Genomic DNA, 17,130 nt, shown 5'->3' with positions numbered 1-17,130 from the left:
TAAACTGAAACTAAGTAAAGTAATAAATGAAATTTATCCAAATATATAATTATCGTCTACAGAGTCATACTTAGACATTTATCATTAGGTTACAGAGACTGACTTTGATGACTGCTATCTCTGATTCTGATAGTTTATACAAAATGCCAGTCAAGTAGGGTGACTTCTTTTCCCATTCTTCCCATTCCTCATGCTTCTTTTTTATACTGCTGTATTTTTATTAATTTCAAGATTTTTTTTCCTAACTTTGCCACCTACTCAACAGAATTTTTTGTTGAGTAGGTGGTAAAGTAGCTTCACCTCTGATCATATGATAAATAATTTGTCATATTGATTAATTATTAAACATTAACAGATTTTTTTTTCATTTTTTATGAATCTTCTATGCATTTGGAGCTAGAACTATTTAAAAAGACTAAGACAAAACCTTTCTCTCTTTATTTCTATCCAAAGGTTTCGTCTTAGTCATTTTTTTATGAAATTTATGTTACTAAAATAATTTAGAATAATTACTAATGCTGTACTTAGCATTGTGATTATTATTGTGATGACAGTAAGTAGATTCTATTGTATATATAACACATTATGGCACATTTGAACTAACATACAAAAGAAGCAGTGCATAACTTATTTAACAGTATATTGACATTTATTCTGTAGAAAAGTCAAATATTTCCATAATATATCATACTTGTTTAAATGTATAATCTTTACTCAGTGAATCAAAAATAGTAATTAATTTTTATTTCAAATTTCTTTCTATATAAAAAATTTATTATAAGATTAATTAAAGTATTATTTTATTTATTATTTCAACAATAAAACCACGACAGGACGAATCTTAAAAGATTACTTTAATCAAACAGATAAACTAAAAATATGAAAATGATTATTTTTCTCTATTTTGGCTTTATGTATGGAAAAGAATAGTGTTTTGAATCATGTTTTGTGTACACAAATATACATAATGATTAAAATACTTCTTTTTCTCTTGAAAATTGAATCGTTATTGAGATTAAAATGTAACTAGGATGATTTACTTGTGATTTTTATTTAATTTGTGAATTTAAAAATTCAATATAATTGTGGAAAATCTTTTAAATTGTAAACCAAACACAATCGAAGTCCATTTTTCATGAAATAATAATAGATTGATAATACAAATAGGATGAACATCTTGTGAAATTTGGCTACTTAACAAAAGATGTGAATTTGAATCATTTTTGAATTCATGTACTTATTGATTTTGGTGTATTTCTTCAGATAATCATATGGTTTTATGTATCAGAGCATGTTTTGCATTTATTTATTTAAACTAAATCATCTACCATAAGCTGGATTTTTTATAAATTATACATATATAAAAACACCATAAAAACATCTTTAACTAATTTTTGTTAAATAAATAAATAAATAATCCATTTTTGGAGAAAAATTATACGTATAACTTTAGTGCAATTCACCTAATTTTAGTTGTATTGTTTCATTTTCGTGTAAATGAAATGTCTATGACACAAAATATCTAAATCATTCTATGTTCATAAGATAGGCTTAATTCATAAGTTTCAATAGTAATATTTTTAATTTTCAGAAAATGAATAAAAGATGCAAATAAATTAAATGACAACACTTCCAAATCTAAAATCTAGTGAGAAAAATAAAAACATTTATTGAAGAACAAACGTTTTCAACCTTTACAAGGGCCATCTTCAGGTTTTACTGGTAGAATGCAAATTGAACATAAAATGAATTTAAATAATGTTCGTTATGTACGAACGTCGCATGCGCAGGAATGCAGTAATACATTACAAAATAAAAACAATTATATTAAATATGCTGTTTCTACAAATATCTTATTACCTGATATCAGAATATACATAATTTTGTGAAGATAACTCGCAGGTTGTCTATATTTAAAAGTCTGTTTGAAAGCAGGTGTGAGAGTATCTGTCAGTTTTAACTTATAATTACAAACTCATCAAATGATAGTACATTTAGATGAATGTACTAAGTGTAAAAAATCCTTTGTGCATTGCAGACATGTTCATTTGCCACTACAAATTTATTTGTTTCAAAACCACAAAAGGCATGTATATATTTCCCTCACCTTTAATTTTCTCCTGTTCATTTTCTGTGTATCTTGTGTGCTTTACATGTTGTTGTGTGCTTTAAATGTTGTTGTTTATACATTTCTATAGGGTGACCCAATAAAAAAAGGTAACCAAAGTTTTTTGTTCATGTGTGTACTGTAAGTGTTATATGTATGGAACAGCAACATGTGTAGTCGAAATCTAACATTGGGAATTGTTAAGGAACAATGTGCCAGATATCTTTTACTGGGACCATGTCTTGCATTGTAGGACAACATTCAATGTGTGATAGGAGAAAATTACTTGACACAATGCCGCGAAGAAGATATTGTTCAGCAAATGGAGTTACGCTTGAAACATGATGGCAGATATATACAGCATGTAGTTTTCCATTAATAAAATTAAATATTACCAATTTATTAGTAAAGTGTACAATGTGTTTTGTACAGTGTCAAAGCTCTTGTGTTTTGGTTACTTTTTCCTTCAGACCACACTATACTTAAACTTGCATCTTTAAAATTGAGAAGTTTCAGATAATTTTTCTCTCCTCCATCAGTGACTCTTAGAGAATTATTTAAAAGCTGTTGATTTTTGTTTTTCTTATTTTATTTATCTACAATGAATAGAAATTAAGTGATTGACTCTCAAACCTATCTTGTCGGTTATTTTTGACATTTAAATTTCTTCTGTTTTATTTTTGTTAAGGTTATTTTAACATTTGTTGTTATATATCTCATTAGTATTATTTGATAAATAAAATTGAGATGAAGTGAATAATAATTTAAAAATGTATAGGCATTCAGTGACAATTTGTATTTGTTTTTGAACTTGCACAGTTTGGGATATTCCTTATTTTAAAATCACATCTGTAATGAACTGTTAACAGAAAAAAAAAATAAGTATTTGAGATGATAGTTTCAAAACTATATATCTGTATCATCTTTCCAGGGGCCACTTTGCAAATGTGGATTATACATTGCCACAAGTTATCTATATGAAATTACAGTAATTGATGTCAGTCAATGACAATGCACTTTAAGTGTAAATATATATACATCCTTATCATGAAAATATACAATTAAAACTTTACTTATATGTATCACAGAGGAAGCAGTTATTGAGATATTTAGATTTTTTTTGTTTTAATCCAAAAGAAGGCTTTTTTTAGTTTTAAATTTTATGTAGCTTTCATTAATAAATTTAATTAGTTCAAATTATTTAGACTAACAAAAATATCTTTTATTATTGTCTATTCAGAAAACCAAACACTACATAAGAAAACAGATATTTTTGTTCTGGATTAGAACATTATCAGCTTAGATAGTAAATGATGCAGTTGACAGTGGTTGTAAAATCAAATACAAGATCAAATGTAAAATTTAAAATGATCAAAACCAAAAATGATACATCAGATTGTTATCAAAAGGATATCTCAAAAAAATGAGCCCTGGCAGTTTTGCTCTGAAAATATTTAAATTCAAAGTTATATACCAAATGTTTTAAATGAAACTAAGTTCATTCCTCTACCAGGAATGTATTAATACATTATTAAAAGTAGGGACCATTCATTTTTTCCATTCAATACAACCAATTTGTCCAAGATAGAAACATTCGGCCTTTCTCCCTACAAATTTGTTTTACTCCATGCTTCAATGTTTATTGTTCCATATTTGATTTACATTATTCCACTTCATCTGGTGTACAAGTTCATTCTATGTAGAATAGTTTGGATTAGAGGATTCAAATTGGGATTATTTGGAAATTATTGTTTCTTTGCAATAAAATATGGGAAATTTGATTTGGGTGTGAGGCTACCCACCATCTTTCAGTGGAAGTTTGAACTGAGTAAACCTTTCATTATTTTATTCCAAAATTTCTTTGCAACTGGAAGTACCTTTTCAATGTACACCTTGTGATCCATTGTTCCATTCTCTAAAATTGCAAGTGGCACTCCCATTTGTAATTTTAGAGAACATAAGATCTGAATTACACCATGACTCTGGCAGGAAATTTTTTGCTTTATCTTGATTGTGCCTTTAGCATTGGCTTCTGACTGCTTCTATTCTGTTAGTTTGTAAATTGTACATTCTGTACATGTTGAAATATTTCTTGTAATCATCTTGAAAAATCTTCAAAAAATAGGATTATCTTGATTTTCTCTTTTTGAAATTGTGACTTACCCATGTTAGAAATTTGTTTCACTTTCTGTTCATTGTTTCTGTTCATGGAAATATATCATTTTGAGGTCTCTTCCAAATGGACTGATGTGCTGGACAACCTGCAAAAATACAGTACCGATTTCTTCATCTTCAAACTGCTCTCTGCAATTTGGACTTTCATCTTTTTGTTCTTGCAGACTGGTTGGCCAGGTGAGGTATGCATTTTGATAGTGTCATATTCCCAGAACAGTTTGCATCATTGCTTTACTGTCAGCACAACTTTCTTTATATTGCTGAAGAGTTCTGCAGGCAATAAACTATTTCTTCATTTGGAGAGTACTAAGTTTCTAAGCCCTTTGCTTTTCATTTTTCTAAAAAAATAAAATAAATTGTTCAGTTTTCAACAAAACAATTTCTATCCCTTTACAAAAAACAATTTCAACACATAATCTGCAAATTATATTCATCAGAGCTAGTGTTACATCAGGGTCTGAAATTGCCCAGGCTCATTCTTTTTGAGACAAGTTACTTACCATTATGAAGAATCTCAGATAAGGTAAAGAGCAGATAAAAAATAAAGCAAGAATATATAACATTGAACTAACCAGAGAAAATAATTTTTTATATGTTGGCTCAACATACAGGTCAATAACCTCAAAAATTAAGGAGCATTATGATTCCTGCACTATATATTTCTATAACAGCAAATCACTCATCCAGTGGGTATTAATGAAATATGTCAGGATACAATGGGATAGATCCACTGCTGTTATAAATTAGACAGATTTATGTACTGATAGGATTGCTGAACAGTGTTTCATTTGTTTTTAAGTAAATATTCTGAAGTAATTAACCGCAAAGAGTCAGTAGCACTTGATGATATAGATGAACAGATAATTGATCTTGTGTGAATCTTATTAGAAAGACACAAGAAGAAATAATGTTTTTGTATGTCTATATAGTTTTGTGTAACAAGCAATGCCTCCCATTTTGATCTCTTGGCTGTGTGATAACTTCCTGTTAGTATTTACTGCGTAGTGTGCATGCCTTGTCGTTTTTGGTTTTGGTCATTTTAAATTTTATGTTTGATCTTGTATTAGATTTTAGAACGACCTTCACATTCCATCATTTACTATCTAAACTGATGATGATTTAATCCGGAATGAAAATATTTCTCTTTTTTTTTTTTCTTACATAGTGTTTGGTTTCCTGAATAAACAATAATAATGAATATTTTTGTTTTGTTAACATTATGCCATCTGTTTGAAATGTAGTTCATTTATACTAGTTTCTTTTATTGATATACAAGATGACATTCCGAAATCTAAAGTATATTTCTTAATGTAAAGATAAAATATGAATAATTTTGTTCAAAATAAAATATTTTTCTTTATTACCAAAAATTTTATTTGGATACACACAATGCTGAAAAAATATTGGGAGGACATGCATGGGGTACTTTAGTAAATCTATTAAGTTATATATAGGTATCATACTTGATGATCTTAGATACAGCTATCACACCAGATGTTTAATTACTTAGGCTGTTTTTTTTTTTTTTTCAAGCTTCGATGGTCCATAAAAAAAAGACAAGTGTAAATAACAAAATGAATTTATTACCAAAGGTTAGGTACAAACATGGTTACTTTTCAACATAATCACTGTGAAGATTGAGGCATTTGTCTATTTGTGGATGAGCTTTGAAATCCCTGTTCATAAAATGTTGCCGCCAATCAAAGTGGCTCAAAGTTACTTTCTATTGCTTTTTAGCTAGCTTTGTTGTACATTTGTTACATGCTATATCATCGTGATGTTTTGCGAGACGGAGGCAGAGCATTCTAGTAGTGGCTCCAATATATAATAATTTCAACCCAGTTAGGAACTTTTGTAAGGGTATAGTATATACACCAGATTTTTCACCTTGTCTCTATCATTACAAAGTGTCCTATGTAAGGTGGGCTGTGGCACTAGTGACAAAATACAGCCAAATTTCTTGAAAACTCGACAAATAGTAACACAGTGGGACCCAGGTAGGGAATGACTAGTGCTGCAAAAACCAGTTTCTTCTTATACAAAGTGGATGGTGAAAATGACATGTATTTGACTAAGTTGACTGGATGTTTGAGCTTTGCTAAAGAAATTGTATTTACATAATGCCGACAGACAGATGTATACATTATCTTCTTCTATAACATTTCTTATGCATCAAACAGACATTTAAATTTATAAATCAGAATATTAGGTGACTATACATTATATTTTTAAAAAATACACATACATAACTGGTCATCCTACACCCCAGGATACAAATCTTGGCAGAAAGATTTATACCCACTGTGTGAAATGTAACATACTAGATTCTTCTATAACATTGGGAGACAATTTGTGTCTTTATAATTGCATGCTTTTAAGTGGATAATTAATGCCTATTTTTTTGTATGTTTTTATCTAGGTGTCTGTTATAAGTGACCACCACCAGTTGTGGGTGTTGAGAGCAAACTTTGTTTTTTTTGTTGCAAAATGTGTCTATTATCTTTTTTATGCTCCTGTATATGTAGCTGTGCTCTTTAGTCACCTCTTTGATCTAGTCTGAACTTTATCAACATGTCTCAAACATCAGAACAATGTGCACATGTTGTAGCAATTAATGCCCTAAAGGTGAATATTTTATAAGAATTTGGATCATTAGAGTATGTACAGATGTATATACTTGCCACTGGCTTAATGTATATTTTGGTGCAAATTCTCCTTCCCTTGGACCATACTGATGTCCAGGAACTGTGAACTGTGTCTTAGTTTATGCTAATTTGGTCTACATTAAGCTTGAGGCCAAATTTGATGTTTATTTCCTACAGGAATTTATCAATTTTGGGTTTTTTCCTCCAAATTATTAATATATCATCAATGTAATATCTGTAGCTACCGAACCATACTATCTGCAAATACCAGTAGCACTCTTTTTTTCAAGTTTCCTAATTACTAACTAGTATCGCAGCCCTGCCATTAGACTATTCATAGGGCTCCTTGCCACTGCATGTAAGCTTTATTTTGAAATCTAAAAAATGAACAACCTACATACTAGGTCTGCCAACTCATGCAATTCTTTTTGAAGCCCTGTTGTCCTTTTCGTGCATTTGCCTAATTCCCACATGAGGTATACATTGTACAGTTGTTGCTTGACGGATGATATAAACTCTCAAAGTCTAGCACTGTGATATGCTCTTTTTCTATTAGTATTATAATTTTTTAAATATTTTTTGCAAAAGGTCAGTTGTTTGTAGTTATATTGAATAGTTAGGAAATTTTTGTATCCAGGTATCCAACTTTTTATTTTCAAAGTAGTCAAGATAATTTAGGTACAAGTGTCCAAACATAATCTGAACATTATGTAAATTTTTTAAATACCTTTTCAAAATCATATTTCATTTAAACATTACTGTTATTTTTAAATAAAACCATACTGGTTATTTGTGGCACTGATTGGTGGCGACTCTATGCCCACATCCTATAATACTCACTGTGGCACTCAGCTGGATATTAATTTACTCTGGCATGGGATTTGTAATGTAAAAACACACACAGAAAGTATAATCCCCAATCCTGATATTATATTAAAGCTAAACAATTGCCGAATTAGATTGAGTCATATTACTGCTACTATTAATAATTAAATGCTAAGTAATTTGGCCTAGAGGCAGACCAACTTATTATTCTTAAATTAAATTTTAAAAACTGCAAAATTAATTTCTTTTGTTTATCTGGTACTAAAATATTTGAAATTAATTTTTAAAAGTATGTACAAAAATGACATAAATATACATTAAAAACATTGAAAATAATAATATAATGCAAAATTAATAATTTGCTATAAAAAGACTAAATTCGTCAATTATCTATTACCAGTTTTTTTTTTGTATTAAATAACTCTAATTTACAGCAATAGTTTTATTTTATAGAAGCAAGAAATGCTGCATCTTTACACTTTGCATTGCATTTTTCATTACCAAACATTACAGATATAGATTATATTCCCAATTTCTTTATAATGTGAACTGTCATTCCTTAAATATAAACTTTTATTCAAAAATTTGTATTTGTTCTTCACTTTAACATTGTATTTTATTTATGTTCGGTTCGACTTGGATCCAAAGATGGGATGTAGAAGTCCTGGAAAGCATTTAATCTTAATAAATAACAGGACTCCTGAAAGTTATGCAGCTCTCATTTTTTTACTTCAAATAAAAAAAAATTGTAGAACATAGAACCAAATTAAAATGCCTTGAATTCCTCATATACTGATGTAAGTTTTACTGATTTTTCTGACATTAATTTCAATATCTCCATAGATCTTTTGTAAATTTGTCAAAAATTATAATTTTGGCACAATCAACCATCATAAAATCTAACATATAAACAGAGTCCATTCATTTCTTTCTTTTTATCATGTTGTATCATATAATTTAATATGTAACTGATATGTTCAGATGAATAAAATATAAAAGGTCTGTCTAAAAAATTTTAAGACTAATTTAATTCAAGAGTACTTACGGTATTGTGACATTACCTGCTGATACAAACTACTTACTGTGATTTTTTGACTTAAACCGTGTTCAGACAGGCAACATAAGGTAACGTAAGTGCCATAACATGATAATGTTATATGCCAGGAAACATTTTGGGGGCAACAACGTTGTTAGGTTGGAATCAATCCCAAGTCTATTTTGACAGAAAGAATTTTATTGTTCAGCCAATCAAAATCAATGGAAAAAAATGGAGGAAAATATGACATAAGATGATAACCTAATTATTGAAGTAGAAAATTATCCCATTTTATACAATCCTAGACAAAAAGATAATAATAATGTTAATACTTGATTAACTTAATGTAAAAATTAAATGTGCCCATGTAAACACTTGTATCTTAGCACAACAGAACAGAGACATGACCTTGATGCAACATGACGTATCATAAGAAGTGCCCGTCTGAAAGCTGCTTAACACTCGACCAGATTCGAGCCTTCGTTCAACACCTCTAGAATTTCAAATTATTTTATAAGTGAAGAATCTGTACATTGTGACCGACATTATCCCATAATGCTACAATTATGAAGCATTTTTTTGGCAAAAAAGAATTTCTATCGTGCTACTTTATTTATTATTCTCCTCCAGACGTCACTCGTGCTAACTATTCTGCTTTAAAAAGTAGAAATTCCAAACTGTAAGAGATTCAGAATGCAGTTACAAGAGAGATCAACAGCATTCCAAAGCAGACCTTTGAACTCTAAAGCAGCTGGAGAAAGACTTGAAATCGGTCAAGTGTTAAGCAAAGACTCACAGTAAACAGTTTCGACATTGACAGATTGATTTATTGCAAAAGGGTATATGTGACATCTGTCTTGAAATTTTTCAAAGTGATCTTATATGTTGGTAACACACATTGCCAACATCTTTACAGAGATGCATTAAAATAATTTTTTAAAAATTTGGTTAAAAATATGTTGATTAGAAATATTAAGTACATAAAAAAAGGTGTACTTATTTATGTGCATAAATATGTATCACCTTTTGAAAAAAACAAATACTTTCTGAATCTGACAAGCTTTTCCACAAATAACAGTTTTGATTAATAGTGTAAATATAAAAATTTTGCAGTGCACAGATGCCTGCAACACGAACAGATGATTCTGAAAACGAAATAAATTTTAAACGGACAAAATATGCAAGTTTTTGATTTATTCTCAAGCTAAATTTTGTAATAATATTTTGCATTATAATAAAATAAATTTCTCATCAGAAACTATTTTGTGCATTCTATAACATTAGTAGACATTAAAATTAAGCATATTAGTTTAAAATTCTTAATATAATTTATCGCCGAAAGACTAAGTTAATGTATGCAAGTTTTGTTTTATTATTAAATTTCTATACCTAATTCGTACACAATTATTTTTAAATATAGTATATTTTAATAATGAAAATATTAAGTGGCACTGATCAAGACATTTGTCTTTTAAACTGTACAAAGAACTAGCTTATATGTATTTCAACAAGATTTGGTGGAATGATTAAATAAGTGTTGTTCTCACTATGGAGAGTAAAAGTTTTATTAAATCAATTAATTTAAAACTTTTTTTTTAAGTATAAATTTTTTAACAATAAAAACAGACTCAAAAACACAAAATATGACTATTTAGTCTTCCTGTCAACAGGAATATTTTTTCGTCGGAACAGTGATTCTCAAAGTGGGCACTACCACCCCCACGAAGGTGGGAGAAGATTCAAGCTTTTTGAATTATTTAGAATGTGTAATTACAAATTCAAAATACTGAAGTCGCAAATATGAAAATTTTAAGAATTAATAGTTAAAATCTAATAAACAGAAAATTAAACTCTGTAAAATGAAATAAATTAATAAATATCAAATTTTTTTCAAAATTTATAAGATGTAATTCTTAATAAAATGTTGATAAATGTAACTGGAGATCGGTAAAATCTGATTGAAAACATTTTTATTTCAAGAAATTTGTAGCTAGATTTATCAAGGTTTAGTTTATTTGTTGATTGTCACAAGAATTTAATTTAGGAGAAATTTTTTAATGATTTCAGAACAATTCTATTAATAAAAAAAATTTGAAAATACTTGGTCCAGCATAGAACTGGGCATTAATATTAACTGAGTAGAATGCAATCTGACATATNCTTAAAAGAAGAATATAAAGAATTGTGTACTTACGGACAATTTAAACGGGCTGTGAAAATATTGATATGTGATTAGTTGAGTGTATTTTTTTGTTTTGATGTTATTGTATTTTTCTTTTCTGTTCTTTTTTGTTGTTTTGTTGATTGTATACTTGGTAAAAGTCTGTATCATTAATTTTTCTTTTGACCCTTGAAAAAGGCCAATGGCCATAGGGTCGTATGATTAAATAAATTAAATTAAATAAATAAAGGTAATAAGTACAAATGATGTGGCAATCCTTGGCAACCGCTGGAAATCAGTATTGAATAAAGCAATTATCAAATGGTTAATTTATAAGATAACAAATTTATCTTAAAATGTTTTTAAGTCGTATTGGCAACTAGTCAGGCTTGCCCCTTCTATTGGCTCAGAAGGCTCCAATTACAAAGAAAACTATACTCGAGATAAGTTGAACAAGAATTACTTTAATCTTTAATTTTTTTTATACAAAATCTAAAAAATGTTGGGGTGCCTGTTGGCCACAAAGTTAACAGGATTAATTAATTAATTACAGATTTCCTAAACAATTTTTAGGATTTAATGTTCTGTCGTGGTTCTATTGCACACAATTCATAAATTTTTAAATCTCTCGTTCTAGTTCTTTTTGCACTCAAATTATCAGTTTCATTTGATATTTTAGAAGTTTGTAATGATTTTTCTGCCAGTGTTGACTTGAGGGAGTCAAAAACGTTTCTGTTTATAGTTTTAAATTATGTTGGTGTCTTAAGTAAGAAGAGTAATAAAAATATATCATAAATTTTAAAAAAATTTAAACTTTATTCTGAATTTTTTATGTAATTTTTATTTATTTAAATGAGAAACTTGGATGCAAAACGTAACGTGTTCATTAAGAAAAAATTGACCTATTGCTTAGATTTTTTTTACTTAAATCTATGCTCTGAACATGTTTCTATTTGCACTGAGCCGTGCTAAGTTCAATTTTTATTCTATCTGAGGCATTTGTAATTAAATTGTTTTAAAGCACAAATTTAAAAGTACGCATATGCTCTACTAACATAATAAACTAATAGTTAGTGTTAGAAAAAAATTTTTTATGACTTACATTAATAGGGGGGAGTGTGTTTAAAATTACTGCAGTTTGTTTTTCTTAGCTAAAGAATGTTTAACAAAAAATAAACTTTGTTGGATTAGTATCAGATATGAAAATAAATCTACAGATAAACATTTAAAGGTGTACAACATACAGTTTAGAACATTTTACATAAATGTATAGAATAACACAGTAAAAAAAAACAGCAAATACCTTTGTTCAATTTACTGCAATAAGAACGGTATAAAAAAAATAATGGAGATTTTCCTGCATTCTGTGTAAAGTACATTAAATCACCACAATTCTAATCAGTAGTATCATCACATTTTAAAAAAAATTTTATTGCTTAACATATTTACTAACACCTGTTTTTATGAATTGAATTTAATCTTTTTCCCTGTCGAACTCCTCGAGGAAAATCTTGACTTTAAACATTTTGCTTGCTGTTTATTTACACACACACTTGCTCATAAATATATTTAAGCAATTTTAACTTGATATTGCCGCATTCTTATCTTTGATTTTTTTGCTTGAAAATGCCATAAAATAAAGGTGATAATGCTTTTTATTAAATTTTGGTTTATGAGATTTTTACAAGTAATTTACTTAAACAAAAAATTTATATATATATAAGTTTTAGAAGAAAGACTACAAAGATAATCCAAAAATTTCTTGTTATACAATATACTAATTACATCGATTATACATTGAGTGTGCTGATTAGATTAAACAAAATTGACTTTTATAATTAAGTGGCAAGTTTTATAATTAGACTAATTAACTCAAGCTAATTTATAAAAGTCCAAAAATTCTATTGAACAATATTAGACAAAAAGAATTGTTAAGTGAAACATCAAAGTAACTAAGAATAGTTAAGCAAAGGTTATCTTTATAAAGATTAATGTAGGAAATCTTCAAGTTCATCATGTCTTGATGCATGATTGTTTAAAAATATCAAATTTAAATGCTCTCTTGATCTTTTAAGACAAACTTTAACCATCTTATTAACACTTAAATTTATAATAAACATTGAAAGCATCATTTAAAATTAATTAAATAATAATGTAATTCAGAAACCATTTGTTGTCATTTTTCTAGATACAATGACTTGGAGATTTGTTGAAAAGACATTATTGTATTCAGTTTTGAATTGTGTTTTAATAATTACCAGATTTAAATTACACTGCTGAAAAATAATTATTAATAGTGTCACTTAAATGTTACTTTTAGAAAGAACAAGATTATTATTATTTGCTTATTAATACCTGAAAGTATGAAATATGAATTGAACTTCAATATATGAAATAAGTAAGAAACATGGTTTTGATATTCTTGTGTTTAAATCACACAAATCTAAAAGTCAGGTAATTTATTTTAATAAATCGCCAAACAATCGCCTAAATATCGGGCTATAATATGGCTAATTAAATGATTGGTATAAAGTAATTTGACATTAGAGGTAGATGTTAGGTTCCATCTCTTAAGTAAATTAATAATTATAATTAAATAAATAAATTATTAAATAAATTCAGAACCTTCTGGAATAAAAGAACTGGCCCAGGACGGGGCTTGAACCCGCAACCTCCGCTTGCCATGCGGTGCCAAACGGAGGTTGGCACTGCATTATAGCTTGATATTTAGGCGATCGTTTGGTGATTTATTGTATACTACTCGGGCTTTGCGATGCTATTATATGTAATTTGTTTTAAATTTTATAAGAATCTTAGTATAGTTCATGTTATAAGCTGGTATTGTGGTTCCCAACCATTTTGAGTTACGGCTCACTTTTGTTATTTCTTTACAAAATAAAAAATTTGTTGCTTTAATTGGGTTACATTTGAAAAAATTGTAGATCTATAAATTCCCGCTGTCATTAGTCTGTTGTCTGTCCTTCCTTAATGTAAAGAACAGTGTTACATAAACGAAAGTCGAGACTAGATATGGAAGGCTTAGTAGCAGGGGACCCCAATTAACTATATACAAACTTGATACGCCACTGCTGTTGGTTTTATGATATTTTTGGCAGATAAACAGGACTGGCAGTTTATTGAAAATTGTCCTTTATGCAATGTCTGGAAGTAAATGATTACCAAAGTTTAACGGAGAAAATAATAGAACATTGGCATTCATCTCATTGACAATAATTTAATCTGTTAAAAGCATAGATTTATTAAATTGTCCCTTAATAAATTTTACAAATTTTATTAAATTATTAATAAACTGGAAAAGTTTAATTGGAAATTAATTAATTATTTTTTTTTTTTTGGATGCACAATTAAAATTAGTAAAATGAAAATTGAAAAATGACAAGGACAATTTACATTGTACTGTTTGTTAATCATTTTTTACACTTCATTTTTTAGACTAGTTCATTACCACCTGCTCGTAAATTGAGAGTATAGTTGCGAGGGTTTGGAAGAAATTAAACTATCTCAAAAATTTTATCAATATTAAATTATTGAGAATTCCCTCAAATTTATAATTTTCTTAATTAACACAGAATTTTTAAAGTTGTAAAATTGTTTGAGATTTAAATATGCCAATTGATAATACAATAATATAACTCTTCCTGCCTGCTGGTGGACACTAAGAGGACCTTTTTTTAGCAAGCTCATTATGAGTAGTCAAGCCTATAATGAGGTGGCAAGATGGTGAGGGATGGGGCCTAACATATCCTGACAGATCACCCCCTAAAAATTCCTGGGGATTTCTACCTATCTTGATCTCAAATCTCCCAGAGTGGTAGCTACCACTTTAAGCACTCAGCCAAACTGCTGTCTATTTGTAATTTAGTAATATGGATGGGAACATAGTATATGCATTTTTTTTCAACTCTCTCCAATAATAATAAATGGAAGGAACCATTATTTTGTTTTATTCTATTACATTACAAATATTACATTATATTGTAATCGATGCTGTAATAGCACAGATTGCAGATTGGTAAGGGGAAGTCGCTGGTAATTTCTTCAAGAGGAGATTTCTCAGAAATATGCAGAATTCCCACAGTTCTCACTGAAATTCAACCCCTGATAATTTTAAAGTCAGATCATGTCTTACATATTACATATGTAGATGTATGGTATACATAGACCTACATCAAAAATATGTAAACTTTTGACCATTTTATTGTTGAATCTAGAAATTTGGCAGCAGTGTATATGGTGTGTATTTAAAGACAAAATGTTGAAAGGATTTTTGTCTGTTCAATACAGTTGGTGATTAGTAAAGATTTACTATCCTTTTACCATTGGGACAATTTTTCATAACATTCCTTGTTATGAAACAGATTGGTCCATTATTGCAGTTTGATTATAGGTCCATGCATTTCCACTTAAACCTTAGAACAGACTCTTGAATGTCAAGATCATTGATTTAAAAGTTTTTTCCATGTTATCAAAAACATTGCATCCTTGGTAATAGCTGCTATTCTCTGGAGGACTAACTTTTCTCACAATATAAAATATTTTTTCCCCAGTGACAACAGCTTTTGTTTTGTATTTTTAAACTAAGGAATGCCTATATGTACATCCTAGGTAAAAATATTATTAAAATGTTTTAAGAACTTTTTATAATATCTAAGTGTCCTTGCTGTCAAGTTATACAATTATCATGATTTCTTGTAAATCTTAGCTTAAATCTAATATTTACAAGAAACCAAATTCTTTTTAAATATATCAAATAAAATTATTGTTTCCAGTTTTTATATTTATGCAGTCTTAATTAATATAATTACAATAGAAGCTTGATTATCTGTAACTCCAGATTATCCAAAACAGTGTAAAAAAAGAAATTAGAATGTGTATTGTTGTAAAAGCACAGTATATACCACAGAGTATAATTACAGAGACCAAACTCTCAACATAGATAGTAATTACTATGTCATCAGTCAATGTAGTGCTGTGAAACTACATTGCGTGCGAAGATTAATTTACTCAAAAGCTAATGTAATTTACTTTCAAATACAGTTAATGCAATACAGTATTTATAGTTTGTGAAACTTTAAATCCCCAGGGCTTGAGGTACCAAAAACACAAAAATGAGTCTCTGATCATCTGATGACTGTTGCTAACAGGAAAAGTATACGTACAGGGGCTTGCTAACAGGAAAAGTATTATGTACAAGGGCAAGACACTATTAATTTGAAGTGAAGAACATATATTTTAAATTAAGTAAATTAAAAAAATCTGATTAAAAATTGCAGCATGGCATTGTGATGATGTCATAATAAATAATTGCTCGTATTGGTGCTGTCTTCTTTTTGCTCAACTTTTCAGGAAATTTATCTTTCTTTTCTATGACTTTGTTTCATCTTATTTCATAGAAAAATTCATGTAAACCTACAAATTTCTCTCAACAACCACAAAAGTTTTGGCAAACAAATCTGTGTTGTCACTGCCTGCAGATTGATCTGCCATTGAAAACACTACAAGAAATTTATTTAACTTCACATTCTGTTACTTTCATTTTGGAAATAGTAAATTAATAAAACATACAATCTAAATAACAACGTGCAACCGCTAAAATCGAGTACCACTTAAATGACATCTCTTTACCCGAATTCTAATAATTTACTTTATTGCATCCTACATAAAATCTCTTGATGCGAATATTTTGAAAGTATTTAGAAAAGCTTATTTATATTATTTCTCATCTACTTCTGATGATTTTATTTTTTTAAATATAGTTATAGCCTCTTGAAATATATCACTTTAAATTGTTTTGTTGAAGATTGCTCTACTAAAATTACTTTGTTCATCATTTGACAGAAATTTTTTTTTAACCTTTGCAGATATTTCTTTAAAACATAACGGAGAAAATCTATGCAAACTTATGTAAATAAAACAAAATAAATTTTCAGAGAGGATCAAAATAAAACAAAATTTGTTTGAATAGTTGCTTCCATGTCAGTGTAATGTGCATAGTTACCAATGAACAAAACCTTGTATAATTTTTTGAATCTGTTTGATGCTTTCTTAAGATAACCCGAACTTTGCTGAGTTCATTAGCCGTTCTGTAATATCTAGGAAATTAATTGGCCGCGTTATACCGATGTAGTTAATTAATCCAGTCTTATCATTTGGTCATAAC

General features: G+C 28.5%; 1 protein-coding gene across 6 annotated transcripts in view; it reads left to right on the top strand.

The window, feature by feature from the left end:
* Window positions 1-17,130, top strand: part of LOC111637400 — a 114,514-nt gene that overhangs the window by 64,132 nt on the left and 33,252 nt on the right. The gene's annotated exons all lie outside the window — the stretch shown is intronic.

This window comes from Centruroides sculpturatus, unplaced genomic scaffold (genome assembly GCF_000671375.1).
Source record: "Centruroides sculpturatus isolate CEXI.00-Female unplaced genomic scaffold, Cexi_2.0 scaffold1189, whole genome shotgun sequence".
Taxonomy (NCBI): Eukaryota; Metazoa; Arthropoda; class Arachnida; order Scorpiones; family Buthidae; genus Centruroides; species Centruroides sculpturatus.
This window is presented reverse-complemented; position numbering and strand designations above follow the sequence as displayed.